At 44.7% G+C, this 15,281-nt stretch overlaps 1 protein-coding gene across 1 annotated transcript in view; it reads left to right on the forward strand.

Annotated features, from left to right (window-relative positions):
• Positions 1-15,281, forward strand: part of LOC144683195 (sodium- and chloride-dependent neutral and basic amino acid transporter B(0+)-like) — a 104,145-nt gene that overhangs the window by 17,204 nt on the left and 71,660 nt on the right. The window lies entirely within an intron of this gene.

Consider the following 15,281-nt stretch of genomic DNA (forward strand, 5'->3'; position numbering starts at 1 on the left):
GCTGAGAGGATATTTGATAGAGGTGTTCAAATCATGAAGGGGCTGGATGGAGTAGATCGGAAGAAGCTGCTCCCGTTCGTAAGAGGATCAAGAATGAGAGGGCACAGATTTAAAGTGATTTGCAAAAGAAACAAATGTGATGTGAGAAAAAACTTTTTCACACAACGAGTGGTTCGGGTTTGGAATGCACTGCCTGGAAGTGTGGTGGAGGCCGGTTCAATTGAGGCATTCAAGAGGGCATTAAATGATTATTTGAATAGAAACTATGTACAGAGTTTCGGGGAAAAGGCAGGAGAATGGCACTAAGTCATAATGCTCATTTGGAGAGCTTGTGCAGACACGATGGGCTAAATGGCCTCCTTCTGCACCGTAATATTCTGTGATTCTTCTCAACCCCAGTGAGTATAGACACAACCTGCTCAACCTTTCCTCATAAGGTAGCCTCTTCATCCCATGAATCAACATAATGAACCTTCTCTGAACAGCCTCAAATGTAAGTATATTCCTCCCTAAATAAGGAAGCCAAAACTGTATACAGTGCTCTAGAGATGATCTCATCAATATCCTATGGACTTGTAGCAAGACACCCCATTTGTCTCCCTAATCACTTGCTGTGCCTGCATGATAACCTTTTGTGATTTATGTATGAGGACACCCATATCCCTCTGTCCTGCAACATTCTGCAGTCTGTCTCCTTATAAATAATATTCTGCTTTTCTACTCTTCCCACCAAAGTGGACAACCTCTCATTTTCTCACATATTACTCCAATCTGCTGTGTCTTCTGGGCAGATACCCTGCCCCTGAGAGTTGCCAGCCTCTAATAGTGGCCATTGCCTATACTGCAGTGGGACATAGCAGCAGGATCATCACTGGAGCCCTGGAGAGAAAGTGGGGGGTGTGTGTGGATGAGGTGGTGGGAAAAGCATTAGTTTACAGAGCAGATGGGGGTCTTCCCTGTGAATGGCCCCTGCTGCCAGCGGTTCATCTGGCAGTGTGCCCATGTGGCTTGGCCTGCTCCTGCCGTTGGTTGAATACCAGGAATGCCATCCTCAACCCTTTCCTCCCTGGTCTTAATTTGGGGGAGAGAACAGGGTATCCAGCTTGCACCCTCCCACCCATTATATGCCACCCCCACCTCCCAGCCCACCTCCAGAAGAACAATAAACTTTGCCCTTTATATCCTCCTCCCAACTTGCTGTCCTACCTATTGTCGACAAATGTCCCCTTATCCAAGTCATTAATTGATAATGAGGCCCCAGCACTAATCACTGACCCCTGTAATACTTCACGAATTACAGTTTGCCAACCTGAAAAATGACCCATTTAACCCGACTCTCTGTTTCCTATTTGTTAGTCAATCCTCTATCCATACAAACATATAACACCCAACACCATGAGCTCTTATCGTGTGTAGTAACCTTTTATGTGGAACCTTATCAATGCCTTTTGGAAATCCAAATGCACTTCATGTACTAGTGCCCTTTATCCACCCTGCTTGTTACATCCTTAATGAACTTAAATAAATTTGTCAAACTTCCCTTTCACAAATCCATGTTGACTCTGCCTGATTGTATTATGATCCTAAATGTCCTGTTACTGCCTCCTTAATAATGGATTCCAGCATGTTCCCAATGACAAATATTAGACTAATGGGCCTATAGGGCAGCTTTTTCCGGTTAGTGAGTGGGGGCGGGGGTGGGGCCTGCTCGCTGACGCGTAAAATGGCGCAGGGTGACATCGGGCATGGGTCCCTACGTCTCCCCGGGCTCCCGCTTCCACACAACCCCCCTTGATGGGGGGAAAATGATGTCCATATTTCCTTTTTTCTGTCTCTCTCCTTTCTTGAATAGGGACATTACATTTATGGTTTTCCAATCTGCTAGCAACTTTCCAGAATCTAGGAAATCTTGGAAGTTTACAACTGATCTCTGCAGATTACACTATCTCTGCAGCCACTTATTTTAATAACCTACGATGCAGGCCATCAAGTCCAGGAGACTTGTCAACCTTTCGTCCCATTAGTTCTCTCAGTACTTTTTTTTAAGAGTAGTGGATTATTTTAAGTTTCTCCCTCCCATTGGTCCCTTGATTTTTTGTTGTCCTGTGAAAACCTTTAGTGTGTTCTACTGTGAAGACAGATAAAAACTACTTATTCAAAGTCTCTACCATTTCCTTGTTTCCCATTATTAATTCTTCAGTCATCTTCTAAGAGTCCAATGTTTACTTTGATTACAGCTTGATGCTGAAATAGGGCACATCAAAGCCATTCTGCAGGACAATAGCTAACCTGATCAGATCATTGCTCGATGTATATCACATAAACTCATGAATGGGCCTCAGGCTGCCACTTTCCATCCTGAAAAGTACGCAGTCTACCTCAGATTACCCTGGAAAGGGAAGGTGTCTCAGAAATGTGAGCAACAGGTGAAGTTAGCTGTTTCACGCTGCTACTGTGCAGTAGCAACACAAGTGGTATTCACCACTAACAGGATGCTGCCGTCAAGCCAAAAGGACGTTCTGCCTATCACATAAATGAGTGATGTGGTATATGAGTTTCAGTGTTATTGTGATGCCAGGTATGTAGGCCATACATCCTAAAGACTGATGAATCGTATCAAACAGCTTGTCCTTTCAGACATTCACAACAGGGAAAGTACTGACCATACCCAAGCAGTGGTGCTTACAAAACTCAAAACATAGTGCCCAGCATTAAATGTGGTTCCACAATTGGACAGGACTTTCTAAACACTTCTGAGTGTGCTAAGAAATATACTGACAACCAATTTAAGATTATCAGTTGAGCTGACACTGTGATTCACTTACACGTGCTAGAAGCTACATACATTCACACACAGGCCCTGACCTTTACAGACAGAAGGAGCATGTCTACGCACTGCACCTTTTAGAACTAAACAAAAGCTTGGGGACAGCCATGCCTTAGTTCATTCCCCATGGCAATGCCTTGACCAATCAGAGTTGACCTGCCTGTTTTGAATTTAAACAAAAGCTTGGCAGTTAACTGTTCCCTGATGCATTCTCCATGGCAACACCACTCCCAATCAGAGTCCACTTGCCAACCAATCACCACCTTCTTTTCATGCAGAATAAATTGTTGTCCCCTTTATAATTGGTATTCTTGCAAATCTGTCCTGATGAGTGCAAGACGAAAAGCTTCAACAGCATATCTGCTTTCTTTAACAATACTCAAGGTCTGTACTACCAAACGACTAAACATTAACTTTAGTTACTCTCTTTCTTTTCATATACTTGTAGAAGTTTTATTTAATTCATTCACAGGATGTGGGCATCGCTGGCTCAGGCAACATTTATTGCCCAACCCTAATTGCTCTTGAAAAGGTGGCGGTGAGCTGCCACCTGTCTTGAATTGCTGCAGTCCATGTGGTGCAGGTACACCCACAGTGCTGTTAGGGAGGAAGTTCCGGGATTTTGACCCAGCGACAGTGAAGGAACTGTGACATATTTCTAAGTCAAGATGGTGTGTGGCTTAGAGGGGAACCTCCAGGTGGTGGTGTTCCCATCTATTTGCTGCCCTTGTCCTTCTAGGTGGTAGAGGTTGTGGGATTGGAAGGACTGTCCTTTTTTATTTCTTGCTAGTTTACTCTCATATTTGAATTTCTCCCTCTTTATTATTTTTAAGTTGTCCTCTGTTGGCTTCTAAAGTTTTCCAAACCTTCTAGCCCACCATTAATCTTTGCAGCATTGCATGTCTTTTCTTTCAATTTGATACCATCCTTAACTTCTGTAATTTGCCACAGATGCTTCATTCGTCTTTTAGGGAGTTTTCTCAATGTAGTAGACCTTTATTGAGTTATTAAATACCTCCTTAAATGCCTGCCACTATTTATCTACCGTTATACTTTTTAACCTATTTCCCAGTCTACTTCAGCTGACCTGTCTTCAAAGTTTTGTAAATGCCTTTATTTAATTTTAAGACCCTAGTATCAGACCCACAACTCTGACACTCAAATGGAATGTGCAATTCCTCCATGGAGGATCCTTCACAATGGGGTCATTTATTAATCCTGTCCCATTATACATTACAAGGTTTCAAATAGCCTGGTTGGTTCCATGATGTTCTAAGAAATTGTCCAGAAAGTACTCTGTAAACTTACTCTCTAGGCTACCTTTGTCAATTTGATTTTTCCAATCTATATAAAGATCAAAAGCACCCACGATTATTGGAGTACTTTTCTTATGAGCCCCCCTATTTCTTGATTTATACTCTGTCCTTCATTGTAATTGCTGTTAAGGGGCCTATAAACGACACCTACCAGTGACTAAGATCCCTTGTTATTTCTCATTTCCACCCAAAGTGACTCTATATCTTGATCTTCTTACCCAAGATCATTTCTCACTATGTATTAATTTTATCCTTTATTAACAAAGCGACCCCATCTTCTTTCTCTTTCTATCCTTTCAAAATATCAAATACCCTTGTATATTCAGTTCTTAGCCTTGGTCACCTTGCAACCTTCATAGTGGCCTAACAAGCCATTCAGCTGTAAAGAGAACCAACACTGGTGCCCTAACAGGAATAAACGTGGCTTTGTGGGTAAGAATTCAAAAGGAAACAGATTGTATTCAATACAACAGATATTGTTAACTGGGGAACATTTTAAAAGGTTAAAAAATAACTTTTTTTTGAGTGTTTGGATCCTTGTAAAGAGAATATTATCATGATATTAGGGGAGCTAATTGGGATTTCATTTTTTATTTAAAGGGGTAATTAGAATATGGAATGCCTTCCTGAAAATGATTATTGATGCCAATTAACTCACTATGGTTGAAAGGAAATTGGATAAAGACTTGAAATATTATTAAACTATACAGAGCATGAACAGGGATGTCAGATTGGAATAGGAAGATCTGGTGGGGAGCACAGGAATAATGTGCCAAATGATCTTTTCCTGTGATTAGTTTTCAATGATTCTATTTTAATATCTTTCAGATCCTGCATGCAATTTTTCATTGCCATCTGGAGGTCATGGAAGTAACACCTGCAGAAATAATACAGTTCAAAAGAGCCGAAGTGAACATTACTGGGAGTAAGTATAAATTCGGCAGGTAGCGTCAACAATAGATATCAGTGAAATTAGTATATTGAATGTGTTTGCTTTTTGCTGGTTTGATGCAACTGCACTCTTTAGGTAGAGATTTCAAGGGAGAGGGCTGATTTCTGTGTTGTGAGCTATTCTAGTAAGGTGGGGGTGGTTTGATGGGTGATCATGGTGTCATTGTGAGACCAGATCCATTTTTGGCCTGAGCTCCAAGTCATAATGAGATTGATGAGTTGCCAATGGGAAGCATGATCCCCAGTGGTCAGCTTGGATATCTGTGGGCAGGGAATTCGGCAGTATAGCCAGAATTGCAGGTATTGCAGTGGCACCATCGAGGGCAGCACTTCAGAGTAGTGGGTATTTTGTGATCTTAACAAAAGCAGCAAATACATTAAATTCCCAAGACTGTAAGGCTCAAAACCCACAAGCAACTGCCATAAAAAAATGTTTGTTTCATGTATAAGGTCAGCAGTCTTCGTCAGGGTCTGTCTTTGTGAGAGGCTTTATTGAACTGCTCTTAAAATGTCTGCCTCCAGAGGCAGCCTCATGGCATAGTCACATGACTATGGAAAGCCAGATGTGTCAATCTGATGGGTTACATTTCAAAACACAAACATTCCCTTTTTCGTAATGAACAAAAGACACATTTGCATGCACGATCCTGTGAGACCGTGAGTTACCCAAGTTACCCACAATATATCCATTGTTCTCATGCATTAACAACTGTTTGCTGTAATAGACAGCCACTGTACATGCATTGCACACATAGGGAAGAATTCTCTGCCTGTCGGGCAGGCCCAACCCAATCTCCGGCGGGTGGAAAGCCGATCCCCGCTGGAGAAGCGGGCCGCACTGCCATTTTACGTGGGCGGGCCAATTAAGGCCCGTCCAGCGTGACGTCCGGCAGGAAGCACTATGCGCTTCCTGTGCAGGTGGGGGGATTCCCCAAAAGCGAGAGTGCGCTCTTTCACGCATGCACACAAAAGAGTGCAAAATGCAGCCTCAGGGAGATCCCTTCCACTTTGAAAAAGATTAAAAATAGAAAAAAAAATTCTCTAACATGTCCCCCTCATGTCACATGAGATGGGACATGTTCATAATTTACACTATAACTTTATTAAACTTTTTAAAACCCTGCATGAAACCTCATCCCGCCGGTGGATGAGGTTTCATGTTTTTTCTATTTGCCGCCAGGGCTCCTGGCCTGCCCGCAGGCTGGACAGGCAGGTCCTTTAATTGTTTCAACGATCCTGTCAATGGCCATTGACAGGTCGGTGGGCCCACAGCTGATTTTGCTGCGCCCCCACCTTCCTGAAAATTTAAAGGGGGCGGGATGACGTTGGGGGTTCCATCTGACATCATCCCGCGTCATTTTACGCGTCGGCGAGCGGGCCCTGCCCCCTGCTTGCCAACGGCAAAATTCTGCCCATAGTCTTTAAATTGTGCAGGTCTCTTAAAGGTCATTGTGCGCGTTGACATTGGCTGTACATCTGGGTGATGTTCCTTGTCTGGAGAGTATTGTTCCCGTGGTGCTTGTTGACTTGGTGACTGTAACTCCATTGCGTTTGTTGGGGACTCATGGACCTCTGGGGTTGATGGTAGTTCTGTGCTCAATGCAGCTGCTGAGGCCCCTTCTCCCTGACTGGCCAATTGCGGTGAAGGAGCAACTTTGCTAGTTGAGCATATGCCTGTGGCTGTGCCTGTATATCTGGCTGAGTTTTTTCACCTCCTGCTTTGAGTTGCAAACTGTGGAATTGCAGATCATTATTTCCCCCTGGTACCTTTGTGCTGCCTCTGAAACTTGTTTGTCCAGATCTCGAACAGTTTGGTTCATTGAAGACATCAGTTTATCCTACGTTTTCACGAGTATATACTCAGCTCGAATCTTGCCCTTCAAATCTTCCAGTTCAGCTCTGAAGTGTACATTTTCCCATTAAACTGCTTCATTTACCTCCTGCTCATGAATTTCCTTGCACTGACATGGTCAGCAACCATCTTGTCATTTACTTACATATTGTCTCCCTCGCTCTGGAATCTTTTGTTTCCTTTTCCCTGCTGGCACGTTTAGGGTTACCAGTCCAAGCTTTAGACTTTCTCTAGCTGAGACGAGTGGCCGTTGCATCCCATCTATGTTCTGGAGCTCCAGATCTTCCTTCTTGCCATTGCATTGAGTTGTCAGACTAAATTCCCTCTCGGCCTGAGTATCCTGTCATCATATTGCCTCAATCTTACTTTCAAGGGCTTCATTTTCAGATTGTCATGTTGAGTTACTTCAGACAGGCCTGTGAAGGTCATGATGTTGCAGGATGCACCTGTGTCTATCTGACACTTCTTGTTTATTCGATGCTCTCCCTCTGCGGCCACCATTGTAACAGTTACAAACCATTTGTCTCCTATAGGCTTGACTGAACCAACCTGTTGTATCGTGTATAATTCTTCATCAGATTTGTCTGCTGATATCTCTCCTGTGGCCATCAGTGTGGGCTTGTTTTGCTTCTTTCAAGCCAAACACTTGTGTGTGAAATGATTCTGCTTCTTGCAGTTAAAACAATGCTTTCCCAATGCTGGACAATCCTTCTTTTCCTATGCATGCTGTCCTCTGCAGTATTTGCATCCTGCCCTTTGTTTGCGATTGCTCCACTCTTTTGGCTTGGGCTGTCTCTCAGCATAATGTATCTCCTGGGATGCTCTGCCATACATATGCTCTAGCTGACGTTTCACAATTTCCACATTTTGACACATCACTTTCTCATCTTTCAGTACACTTGGTCTCACCGAGGGGCCTTGCACGCCTAAGACCAATCTATCTTTAATCAGATCACCTTTTAACTGACTGAATTCATATGATTCTGCAAGCTACATTAAGGCTGTCACGTACCGTTCAATGGCCTAGTTTTCACTCTGAGCTCCAGTGTTGAATACATAACATTTATACGTAACATTCAGGGTTCAAAATATGCATTCAAGGCATTCAAAATTTCTGTCATCTGTTTTCTTTGTTTATCTGTTAGATTTAGAGTGGTATACAATTTGTATCAGTTTTTCCCCAACAGTGTTAAAAGTGTAGCAACTCTTATCAGTTCAGGCTTTTAATTAAGCCTGTTGCAATATCATAGTTTTGCCATTGTAAGTGGAAAAACTGCCAGTTATGCCGTGTATCATTTTTCAATTCAACTGGAGATAGGATTGGAAAATAGCTATATTTTCTATAGCCATTTTACTCACTCAGTAATTTATTTGCAGCCTTTGTCCTTTTTCTGTAGCTCAGTGCTTTTCCTTTGTACTATTTTTAATAGTGTTTTGCAGATTTGAACCTTTCTATGTGACTTTCTTAGCTCTATGTTGTAGTCACTATGTTACTTGCAGCGTTTGTCCGTTCTTTTTCTCAGCAGCTTTTTTTTGCAGATCTGAACCTTTCTGTGTTCCTGGGTGCTCAGTGTCTTTTCTGCATCATTTTCAGGATTCAAAAATCCATTGTTTTTTCTACTCCCTGACACCACGTTTCTTGTATAAGGACAGCCGTCTTCGTCAGTGTCTGTCTCAGTGAGAGGCTTTATTGAACTGAAGAGAAATGGCAGCCTACAGTCAGCTTGCCTCATGACAGAGTCACATGACTATGGCAAGCTAGGTAGTACACTTAGTAAGATTGCATTTTCAAAGTCCCATTGCTCGCTCGGAAAAGGGGGATGTTTGGGATTTTGACAATGCAATCTTACAAAGTCTCAGGTGTATGGGCGCTTGGCTTCCTCCGTAGAGAGGTTGGCGACCCTCATGCAGAGCCAGGTTCAGGTTCAGCAGACCACTCAGTGGTTGCTGGGTATACTTGCAGATCTGCATACCATCGCTTTGGTCATGAGCTCTATACCGCAGTGACCATGCAAGACAGGGATGGGGATTCCCCGAAAGGTGTACCTCTATCTCCAGTAGACAGGGAGGTGCAATTATGCATCAAGAAGGAGGCAGAGCTGAGGCCTGTCACATCTGCTTGCCTTTCTTAGCCACGGCATAGAATACAAGAGCAGGGAGGTTATGCTGGAACTGTATAAAACGCTGGTTAGGCCACAACTGGCATGCAGTCCTGGTCACCACATTATAGGAAGGATGTGATTGCACTGGACAGGTTGCAGAGGAGACTTACCAGGATACTGCCTGGGCTGGAGGGTCTGAGCTATGAGGAAAGATTGGATAGGCTGGTGTTGTTTTCCTTGGAGCAGTGAAAGTTGAGAGGGGACCTGATCGAGGTGTATAAGGTGATGAGGGGCATAGATAGGGTGGATAGGAAGGCACTTTTTCCATTAGTAGAGGGGTCAATAACCAGGGGGCATAGATTTAAGGTAAGAGGTGGAAGGCTGAGAGTGGAATTGAGGAAAAAATTTTTCACCCAGAGGGTGGTGGGAGTCTGGAACTCTCTGCCTGAAAGGGTGGTTGAGTCAGAAACTCTCGTAACATTTAAGAAGTATTTAAATATTCACTTGCATTGCCATAACCTCCAGGGTTATGGGCCAAGCGCTGGGAAATGGGATTAGTGCAGTGAGATCTTTGTTGACTGTCATGAACACGATGGGCTGAATGGCTTCATTCTGTGCTGTAAACGTTTATGAGTCTATGAATCTGGGAGTTCCTCTCAAGATGCTCCCAAGCTGCTCCTCTCCCACTGCCAAATATCCGACTGTCTCAAGTAGCCATGACCTCAGAGGAGGCAACTGCATCTGGCCTTGGGCACCCAGAGGACAGCTGCAAGAGTCACCTCAGATCACGAGGCATTGTTTTAAGCAGCTGTCACCTGGTCCATAAGACCATAAGACATAGGAGCAGAAATTAGACCATTTGGCCCATCGAGTCTTCTCCGCCATTCAATCATGGCTGATAAGTTTCTCAACCCCATTCTCCCGCCTTCTCCCCGTAACCTTTGATCCCCTTACCAATCAAGAACCTATCTATCTCGGTCTTAAATACACTCAATGACCTGGCCTCCACAGCCTTCTGTGGCAATGAATTCCATAGATTCACCACTCTCTGGCTAAAGAAGTTTCTCCTCATCTCTGTTCTAAAAGGTCTTCCCTTTACTCTGAGGCTGTGCCCTCGGGTCCTAGTCTCTCCTACTAATGGAAACATCTACCCACGTCCACTCTATCCAGGCCTTTCAGTATTCTGTAAGTTTCAATCAGATCCCCCCTCATCCTTCTAAACTCCATCGAGTATAGACCCAGAGTCCTCAAACGTTCCTCATATGTTAAGCCTTTCATTCCTGGGATCATTCTCGTGAACCTCCTCTGGACCCTCTCCAGGGCCAGCACATCCTTCCTGAGATACGGGGCCCAAAATTGCTCACAATATTCTAAATGTGGTCTGACCAGAGCCTTATAAAGCCTCAGCAGCACATCCCTGCTTTTATATTCTAGTCCTCTCGAAATAAATGCCAACGTTGCATTTGCCTTCCTAACTACCGACTCAACCTGCAAGTTAACTTTAAGAGAATCCTGGACTAGGACTCCCAAGTCCCTTTGCACTCCAGATTTCTGAATTCTCTCCCCATTTAGAAAATATTCTATGCTTCTATTCTTCCTACCAAAGTGCATGACCTCACACTTCCCCACATTGTATTCCATCTGCCACTTCTTTGCCCATTCTCCTAACCTGTCCAAATTCTTCTGCAGCCTCCCCGCCTCCTTAACACTACCTGTCTCTCCACCTATCTTTGTATCATCTGCAAACTTAGCCAGGATGCCCACAGTTCCTTCATCTAGATCATTAATGTATAAAGTGAAAAGTAATGGTCCCAACACTGACCTCTGCAGAACTCCACTAGTCACCAGCCACCATCCTGAGAAGGACCCCCTTATCCTCACTCTCTGCCTCCTGCCAGACAGCCAATCTTCTTTCCATGCTAGTACCTTGCCTCTAACACCATGGGCTCTTATCTTACTGAGCAGCCTCCTGTGCGGCACCTTGTCAAAGGCCTTCTGGAAGTCCAAGTAGATAACATCCATTAGCTCTCCTTTGTCTAACCTACTCATTACCTCCTCAAAGAATTATAGCAGATTTGTCAGGCATGACCTCCCCTTGATGAAACCATGCTGACTTTGTCCTAATTTACCATGCACTTCCAAGTATTCTGAAATCTCATCCTTAAGAATGGACTCTAAAATCTTACCGACGACCGGGGTCAGGCTAATCGGCCTGTAATTTCCCGTCTTTTGCCTCACTCCCTTCTTAAACAGGGGGGTTACATTAGCGGTTTTCCAGTCCTCAGGGACCCTCCCTGACTCGAGTGATTCTTCAAAGATCACCACTAACACCTCTGCTATCTCTTCAGCTATCGCCTTCAGAACTCTGGGGTGTAATCCATCTGGTCCAGGTGATTTATCCACCTTCAGACCTTTCAGTTTTCCTAGCACCTTCTCCTTGGTAATGGCCACCATACTCACCTCTGCCCCCCGACTCTCTTGAACTTTGGGGATGTTACTCGTGTCTTCCACCGTGCAGACTGACGCAAAGTACCCATTTAGTTCCTCTGCCATTTCTTTGTTCCCCACTACTTCTGTCATTTTACAGCGACCCAATGTCCACTTTTGCTTCTCTTTTACCCTTTATATATCTAAAAAAAACTCTTGCAATCTTCTTTTATATTACTGGCTAGTTTACCCTCATATTTAATCTTCTCCCTCCTTATTTCTTTTTTAGTTGTCCTCTGTTGGTCTTTGTAGGCTTCCCAATCCCCTGGTTTCCCACTGCTCTTTGCCGCATTGTATGCTTTCCCTTTAGCTTTTATGCTGTCCCTGACTTCCCTTGTCAGCCATGGTTGCCTCGTCCTCCCTTTAGTATGCTTCTTTTTCCTAGGGATGAATTTTTGCTGTGTCTCCCAAATTACTCCCAGAAACTCCTGCCATTGCTGTTCCACTGTCTTTCCTGCTAGGCTCATCTCCCAGTCAATTCTGGCCAGATCCTCCCTCATGCCTCTGTAGTCGCCTTTATTCAACTGTAATACCGTTACATCTGATTCCAGCTTTTTCCTCTCAAATTGCAGGGTAAATTCTATCATATTATGGTCACTTCCTCCTAAGGTTTCCTTCACCTTAAGCTCCCTTATCAAATCTGCCTCATTACACATCACTAAATCAAGAATTGCCTGTTCCCTAGTGGGCTCCACCACAAGATGCTCCAAAAAAACCATCTCGTAGACATTCCACAAATTCCTTTTCTTGGGATCCACTACCAACCTGATTTTTCCAGTCTACCTGCATATTGAAATCCCCCATGATCACTGTAACCTTGCCTTTCTTACATGCCTTTTCTATCTCCTGGTGTATCTTGTGCCCCACATCCTGACTACTGTTTGGAGGCCTGTACATAACTCCCATTATGGATTTTTTACCTTTGCAGTTCCTCAACTCTCCCACACAGATTCTACATCATCTGACCCTACGTCATTTCTTGCTATCGATTTAATTCCATTTCTTACTAACAAAGCAACCTCACCCCCTCTGCCAACCTGCCTATCTTTTCGATAGGATGTATATCCTTGGATATTTAGCTCCCAGTCCTGATCCCCTTGCAGCCATGTCTCCGTGATGCCCATCACATCATACCTGCCAATTTCAATCTGCGCCACAAGCTCATTTACTTTATTTCGTATACTGCGTGCATTCAGATACAACATCTTCAGTCCTGTATTTCCCATCCCTTTTCTCATTGTCGTCCCTTTATCTGATGTGCTTGAAGTTAGATTCGTAGCCCTTTCCAAACACTCTGTCCTATTCTGTGTTCTGGGGACTTTAACCGCCTCCCCTGGGCTCTCCTTTCTTTTCAGTTTTTTCATAATTTTCCATGAAGTTGAATCCACCCCCCCACATGCTAATCTGCTGCTTTCTTTCCCATTAGTCATACTTCTTGGAGTTTTACCCTTCCCCTCCCCCCCCCCCACTTTCTAGTTTAAATTCCTGTTGACCACCCTATTTACCCTTTTCACTGGAACATTGGTCCCAGATAGGTTCAGGTGGAGACCGTCCCAACGGTATAGATCCCTCCTTTTCCAATACTGATGCCAGTGCGCCACGAAATGGAACCCCTCTTTCCCACACCACTCCTTTAGCCACATGTTTACTTCCCTTATTCTCTCGTCCCTATGCCAATTTGCACGTGGCTCGGGTAGTAATCCGAAGATTATAACCCTTGAGGACCTGTTCTTTAATTTAATTCCTAGTTCCTGATAATCCCCAAACAGGTCCTCTTTCCTAGTCTTACCTATGTTATTTGTCCCGACGTGGACCACAACAACTGGATCCTCCCCCTCCCTCTCCAATATTCTTTCAAGCCGGTCAGAGATGTCCCTCAACCTGGCACCAGGCAGGCAACATACCATGCGGGACTCTCGATCATGCTTACAAAGGATGCTATCAATTCCCCTAATTATAGAATCCCCTACAACTACCACTTGTCTTTTTGCTCCCCCCTCTTGAATGGCCTCCTGTGCCACGGCGCCATGATCAGCTGGCTCATCCTCCCTACAGCCCTGTTCCTCATCCATATAGGGAGCCAGTACCTCATACCTGTTGGACAAGGTCAAGAGCTGAGGCTCCTCTGTTCCTGAACACAGGATCCCTCTACCTGCCTCGCTTGCAGTCACACCCTGCTGACCCTGACTACTGACCAAATTTGAGGTACTTAATCTATTGGGTGTGACCGCCTCTTGAAACAAAGCATCCAGGTAACTCTCCCCCTCCCGGATGTGCTGCAGCATTCAGAGCTCAGACTCCAGCTCATCAATTCTGCGCCGGAGTTCCTCCAGCAACCAACACTTGCTGCAGATGTGTTCACTGCGGCTTGCAATGGGATTTGCCAGCTCCCGCATCATACAGCTACAGCACATCACCTGGCCAGCCATCTTGACTTAGATAATTAATTTATTAATTAGCTTTGCAGTGTTTTTTTTTCAAATTTGGTCAGATTTCCTACCAACCAATCAGGTCACAGCTTTCCTGTGATATCACTTTTTCAGTTTTGGCTTCAGTTACTCTGTGCCCCGAGGTCACCGCTCCGGTGCTCCTTCCTCCGAGACTGCTCCCTGAAGACAAGGCCGCGAATCCCCGAGGTAAGCTAGATTTATACTCACTGCTCCGGTGCTCCTCCCTTCGAGTCTGCTCCCAGGATTTACTCACCAATCAGCTGCTTTTTCTTTAAAATCCACTTTCAGAAGAGTTTCCCTCGCAGGTCTGGTGCATTCCTGAAGGCACTGCCTCTTCCTCTCTCTTTTTTTTAGGTTTGAGGAGGAGGGAGGGATGGAAACCCTACAGCATGTAATGTTTGGGGCTCTTCCGTTCTTTGACAGTGAGTCTTCCTCCATTCCCTCCTGAGTCGCGGTGGCTGCGGTGACTTCTCCCAGAATGCTTCAGACACTTCTCACCAGCGCCCTCTGTTGGTCAGCTGTGGATGCCAGGGCCACAGCTCCTCAGAACACTCTGAAGCGCTACAGAAAAGGCACTTAGACTGTTTAAGCATTTGATGTTACTTATTGGTCTTTATGTTTCTTTAAATTGTTTTGGTGCATTTATTCCTGCATCCTTCATGCAGTGTTTGATGGCTTCGGAATGGCTCCATCAAGATTGGAGCATTACCTACCTGTTTGTAAGTGGCCATCTCCGTTTTTGGGGCACTGGACTTGGAGAGACTGGGCGATGGGCACAGGTAAGTAATATGTCTGATAACATGTGAGGCAGATGTGGCCAGTTGGTGATTTGTGGCAGCCTGCTGAGTTAGATCATGCCTCCTGGAAGCAGCTGTGAGTTAGATTGTTATGAGCCTCCCTAGCACATTTCTGCAAGGCTCTGGCTTCTGGTGCAGATGGCGGATGTTGCTGTCCTGCCTCCTCAGCCTCCTCCTCTACATCCTCCTTGTCAGAAGAGGAGTGAAACTCTGGATGCAAGATCTGACCTCTCAGCTGTGCGACGCTATAAAGTGTGAAGCAAACGACCATGATTCGGGAAGCCCTCACTAGGTCATATTGCAGAGCTCCCCTGGTATGGCCAGGCAACAGAATCACATCTTGAACAGAATTGTTGCCTGTTCAATACCGGTGTGGCTCAAACCCGTGGTGTGACCTTTGGCATTTGAGCTATAGCAATATCCAGTTTCAAGTGAATACCTAATTAAATATGGACATTCACAGCCATCCAGGGAATTCACACATCTCTTTGTTTAAGAG

The sequence above is a fragment of the Cetorhinus maximus genome, chromosome 8 (assembly GCF_964194155.1).
Source record: "Cetorhinus maximus chromosome 8, sCetMax3.hap1.1, whole genome shotgun sequence".
Lineage (NCBI taxonomy): Eukaryota > Metazoa > Chordata > Chondrichthyes > Lamniformes > Cetorhinidae > Cetorhinus > Cetorhinus maximus.